Below are 6,416 nucleotides of genomic sequence, written 5' to 3' on the forward strand. Positions count from 1 at the left end.
CAAAACAAAATAAAAGCGTGGAATTAACTTGCAAGCCAGCTCCTCTTCTGCTGGGAGAGATGAGGAAGAAGTCCGTCAGCTGCTTCACCGAAAACTTTCAAGCTTTCATGACGGATCTGAGTCACGAGGAGTTGGACGGTGAGGAGTATGGAGCCAGAACAGTCTCAAAAGGATTAAATGCACACAGAAATGAATACATGCACAAAAAAGATCCACAAATACATTTTCAATGCACACACAAATGTTTCATTCCATATATAAGTAAAAAAAATTCACATGTAAAATATAAGATTCATAAACATATTTCCGATGCACACACAAATAGAAAAAAAATTCACAAATATATGCATGTAAAAGTATTTGCAATCTTCATCAAATACATATTTGGAGCTTGTTACATTCATATATAAACTGTTGGACCTGCATTTACAAAGTGCTTTTAATTTGTAAACCTCGCTGCATTTGTGTGTGAGACTTTTGAGACTTTTGAGACTCCCCTGACGCGACTCTGTTTCACGAATGCATTTTTTCTAAGAGGGGATCGTCTGTAGCCAATCAGATGTCTCACTCCTGTACAGCCAATCACGTGAGTGCCATTACACGACGTCATTAAAACGCCCGCAGGCAGCCTGGAGGTTTTTAGCCCGCCAGCCAATAGACATAGAATTAGTAGACGCTGATCCCCGGCTCCTCACACACAGTGAACGATGACAACAGAAAAGGGCTGTTGATGACGCGACAGTTTTGCTGAAATAAAGTGACACCCAGCGGGTCAAAGTGCTTATGTTATCGTGTCTTAACGCAGCGGTTCCCCGGTCTTGTTTCCAAACTGCGTTGCTAATTCAACAGCTGCAACAGCTTGAAGCTACACGGAGGCAGCTAGCTTCCCCCCCAGCTTCCACACACAGTCAGCACGGACACCCGATACTAACTACTACCAAGTGTTTGCTTCTAACCTGACGGTGTTTGAGAAACAGTGTCATGAGAGCCTTGGGATTAAGTCAGCGGGTTTTGGCGCTGTTCCCACCGCAGTTAGCATGGTGGCTAGCCCGCTATCCCCGTTATCAAAATTCGTTATAACCGTATGTGACCGTACACACATGAAGTGCTCTAACCAGCCACAGTCAGCCGGACAACGCCGCTGATTAGTGTGACAAGTGTGTTGAGCCAGCGGCGTTGAAAATGTATTTGTGGATCTTTTTTGCGCATGTATTCATTTCTGTGTGCATTTAATCCTTTTGAGACTGTTCTGGCTCCATAGCGGAGCAGTTGCAGGAAATGGTTGAGCTCGTTTTCAAGAGGGCCGTGCAGAAGCCACACTCTGCTGCAGTCTTCGCCGAGCTGTGCCAGCACCTCTCAACAGTAAGTGATGCATCTAGATAGATAGATAGATAGATAGATAGATTACTTTATTCATCCCGAGGGGAAATTAAGTCGTCATAGCAGCCGGTACATTTGAATACAATAAAATACAATACAATAGAATAAAATATAAAATATAAAATATTGCGGTAGAAAGAATAAAAACAGAAACACAAGATAAAATAGGTAGATAAGGTGCAGTGGCAGATGATGGTAATAGTACTGATGATATGATGGTAATGTTATTGTTAGACAGTATATCAAAAATAGTACAGTATATATAGTATATAATATATATTTATATATGATAGTAATTATACCAATATAATAGCAGTATATAGTAATAATAGCAGCAACAGTATATATAATAATAATAATAGTAAAATATAATATTAATAACATGTACACATGTATAAATAAAATATGTGTATATAGACTTATATATACAAAGAATATACAAAGAGTATGATATAATATATGATATATAGTACGGGTATAAATACAAGTATTTGGCGATACAATAGATAATATAATATACTGTGAGTGTAAGAATATGTAGACAGAGTGTGCAAAAGACAATATTATTGTATAAAATGATGAATTGAGACAGGTATATTTAGTGCAGTTCTGTGATGGTGGCTCTGACAGAGGTAGATGAGTTGTATAGTCTTATTGCGGTTGGGAGGAACGATTTCCTGTATCGTTCCTTAGAGCAGCGGGGTTGAATGAGTCTGTGGCTGAAGCTGCTCCTTAGCTTGTCTAGTGTTTTGTGGAGGGGGTGAGAGGGATTGTCCATGATTGCCAGCAGTTTTGCCAGCATCCTGTCCTCCACCACCTCCTCCAGGGTGACAAGCTTAGAGCCAACCACAGACTCTGCCTTCCTAATCAGTTTTTTCAGTTTGTTGGCGTCCTTAGCCTTGATGCCCGCACCCCAGGACACCACAGCAAAGAAGATGGTGCTCGCCACAACAGACTTATAAAACATCTGCAGCATCTTGTTGCAGACGTTGAAGGACCTGAGCCTCCTCAGGAAATAAAGCCGGCTCAGGCCCTTCTTGTAGACGGCCTCTGTGTTGGTGGACCAGTCCAGTTTATTGTCTAGTGTGACACCCAGGTACTTGTAAGCAGGGACCACCTCCACAGCCGTCCCACCGATGCAGACAGGAGAGGGCAGGGGCTTGGTCCTCCTGAAATCCACCACCATCTCCCTCGTCTTCGCCACGTTGAGCTGCATGCGGTTCTCCCCACACCACTTCACAAAGCGGTCAACCAGGTCCCTGTACTCAGCCTCCCCTCCGCCCTCAACACACCCCACAATGGCCGTGTCATCAGAGAACTTCTGCAGATGACACGTCTCTGTGCAGTGCTTAAAGTCAGCAGTGTATGTGGTGAAGAGGAAAGGGGACAGCACAGTTCCCTGGGGGGCCCCGATGTTACTGATCAGATGATCAGACACACAGTTCTGTAATCTCACAAACTGTGGTCTGCCCGTCAGATAGTCATCGACCCAAGCGATGAGGGGAGCACTCACCTGCGTGCCCTCCAGTTTGGCCTTCAGCAGTGGGCTGGATGGTATTGAAGGCGCTGGAGAAGTCGAAAAACATGATCCGGACTGAGGTGTTGGGTCTGTCCAGGGAGGAGTAAGCCTTCTGCAGCAGGTAGATGATTGCATCATCAACCCCAACATGGGGCTGATATGCAAACTGCAGGGGGTCTTGTGATGGGCACACCAGCGGTCTGAGGTGGGCCAGGACCAGTCTTTCCATGACCTTCATGATGTGAGAGGTCAGTGCCACCGGCCTGTAGTCCTCCAGTGCAGCAGGACGTCCTTTTTTGGGCACTGGGACCAGGCAGGATGTTTTCCAGAGCACTGGCACTCTCTGAAGGTGTAGGCTCAGGTTGAAGAGGTGCTGGAGAACTCCACAGAGCTGGCTGGAACAGGCCTTCAGCAAACGAGGGCTGATGCGGTCCGGCCCCGCAGCTTTCCTCGGTTTGAGCCTCTCCAGCTCTCTCCTCACCTGGCTGGCTGTGATGTGGAGTCCAGACTGGGGGGTGGGGGATGTCAGCGATGGGTTTGAGGGTGGTGCAGAGATGTTTGTGTTGCAGGAGGTGGTGGGGGGCTGTGGGGGATGTGAGGATGTCCTGGGGGTGGGAGGTGTGAGAAGGTCTGTGGTAAAGGCCAGCGGGGGGGTGGGGGGAGATGGTGACTGGGGTGGTGGGGGGAGGTGGGGGGTTGTTGCTCAGAGACGCAGTAGAGGCAGTCGTAGAGTCAGTGGAGGCAGTGGATGGTCCGCTGGGGGCTGGGGGGTTGGAGTTGAACCTATTGAAGAACGTGTTCAGCTCATTCGCACGTCGTTCATCCCCAGCTGTTCCCCCATCTCTCCTCTTGAAACCAGTGATCTCCTTCATACCACTCCAGACGTCCCTGGTGTTGTTTTCCTCCAGTTTGTGCTCCAGTTTTCTTCTGAAGTTGTCCTTGCTCTCCCTGATGCTGCGCTTGAGCTCCCTTTGAACCCGTTTGAGTTCTGCTCTGTCCCGTGATCTAAAGGCCCTCTTCTTCTCATTGAGAAGGGCCTTCAGGTCGCTTGTAACCCACGGCTTGTTATTTGGGTAACAGCGGACCTCTTTAGTGGGGATGGTGTTATCGATGCAGAACCCAATGTACTCAGAGACACAGTCAGTCAGGCCATCAATGTCCTCACCATGTGGCTCATACAGAGCATCCCAGTCTGTGGCCTCCAGGGCCCCACGCAGTGTTTCCATGGCCTCATGAGACCATTTCCTCACTGTCCTCACTGTGACTGGGTGCTGCTGAATCACAGGCTTGTAAGATGGTGAGAGCAGGACTAGGTTGTGGTCTGACCTGCCCAGTGGTGGCAGGGCAGTGGAGCTGTATGCATCCTTAACATTTGCATATAGGTCCAAAGTCTTATTTTCCCGGGTGGCACATTTTACAAACTGGAAGAAGGTTGGGAGTGTGGATGAGAGGGAAGCATGTTTAAAGTCACCTGTGATGATGATGAAGGCCCCGGGGTGTTGTGTCTGTAATCCTGCAGTCACAGTGTGGATGACGTCACACGCTGCTTCTGCGTTCCCAGATGGAGGAATGTAAACATTGATGGCGAAAACACTGGTAAACTCCCTCGGCAAATAATATGGACGAAGTCCGACGGCGACGAGCTCGATGTCCGGGCTGCAGACACGATGTTTAACGGTGACGTGCCCGGGGTGACACCACCTGTTGTTCACGAGCACGGCGAGTCCCCCTCCTTTCTTCTTGCCGGTCGCGATGGTGTCTCTGTCGGCTCGAACCGTCTGGAAGCCAGGAATGGTGACGTTGGAGTCCGGTATCTGCTCGTGCAACCACGTTTCCGTGAGACACACAATACTGGACTCCCTGTACTCCCTCTGTGTCCTGATGAGCGCTTCCAGTTCGTCCACTTTATTTGCCAGCGACCTCACGTTTCCAGTGATTACTGCAGGGATGAAGGGCTTAAACTTCCTCTTCTCCTTCCTCCGTTTAAGCCCCGCTCTGCAGCCCCGCCGTCTCCTCTTTAGTTCCTCCGGGATGGTGGGTCTCTCTCCGGCCAAGAGGGTAGTGTGCCTCAGGGCGATCAGCTGGTCGCGGGTGTAAACAATGCCGGCGTGTGTTGCAGGCATTCTCCCAGTGATCCGAAGAGACCGAAGTGCGGTTAAAAGTTATAAAAAGTGTCCAATAAATTTCAAAAGCATCTCGTCATTGTGCGGGACGGAGATGCACAGAGCAGTGCAAAAATAAATATAAAAAACAAATCGCAAACGTTATAAAAACACAAAAAAACCGACAGTAGTACCAGGAGCTGCTACGACAGGCACCCGTTAGTACGGCGCCATGTTGCGCTGGAAGCTACTTTATCCTGTTTCTTAATTAGTTGGACAGCTTATCTTTTGTATGCAGGTTGTAACCTTAATTTAGCCTTTTGATAAACAAGCTATGCAAACCCCTTGGGTAAATTATAAATTATCTTTCTCACTAGTAATAGATTGTAAATAAGACTTAATAAGAATGTATTTTACAATACAACATTTTTGACCCATGTTGTGAATTAGAAGGGAAGTGAAAAAAACAGTTATTTGAAAAATACCTGAAATACTAAATGACGGAAATAATTTACTGCAAAGATATAAATAATAAATACTGAGTGGGGTCACTTTTGACCCATGTTGTCTTATTCAAATAATGAGTTCACTTATTTTCATTCATTTGTGTGCTGATTTAATCCTCAAATCAGAACACACTGATCACTATGTATGTATGTGAGTAGCATTAATGTTAATATTTCCTTATGGTTTTCTCCTCTTCAGGTGGAGGTCCAATCCTTGTCCGACTGGTCAGCCAGCGTCTCCTTCAGGTCTCTGCTGGTCAAACACTGCCAGGCAGAGTTCAGGAAGAACTTTGAAAGGGAGGGCATTTATCGGAAGAGTGGGTCCTGCCTGGAGCCAGTCAGGGACGTGAGGGTCATCGACCGGCTGGGGGAAGAGCAACTCAACGCAAAACCTTCCGGACGCCTCCTCAATAGCATCAAGTTTATTGGGGAGCTGTTCCTCTCAAAGGTTCTGGAGGAGAAAGCCATGTACTGCTGCATCAGGAGGCTGCTGCAGAACGGAGACGGGCCATCTCTGGAGAGCCTCTGTGAGCTCCTCCAGCTCATCTAGCAGGACCTGGAGGTGGTCACGTCTCTGGACTCCTACTATAACCAGCTGAGGTTCATCGCAGAGGAAGGGAAGAGGGCACCAAGGCTCTCCCTTTTGTTGAAGGACACAGTGGATGCACGGAAGAGGGCAGGCTCCACCCCCACTAAGTTTTTAATGAAAACTCATGTGGGAAATACAACTCATACACTTATAAAACTTATACAGAGATATTTGTAAATGGACAGAAACCCCCTACTGCAACCCCTGCTCCTACTCTGTATAATGTACACTGGGTGACATCATGCCCTGAACAAGTCTTTACTCTGTTAGGGGTTTATAATATGTTGTCGACTAATGAATAAAATGTTTTAAATTTTATT

Source organism: Pleuronectes platessa, unplaced genomic scaffold, assembly GCF_947347685.1.
Source record: "Pleuronectes platessa unplaced genomic scaffold, fPlePla1.1 scaffold_72, whole genome shotgun sequence".
Classification (NCBI taxonomy): domain Eukaryota; kingdom Metazoa; phylum Chordata; class Actinopteri; order Pleuronectiformes; family Pleuronectidae; genus Pleuronectes; species Pleuronectes platessa.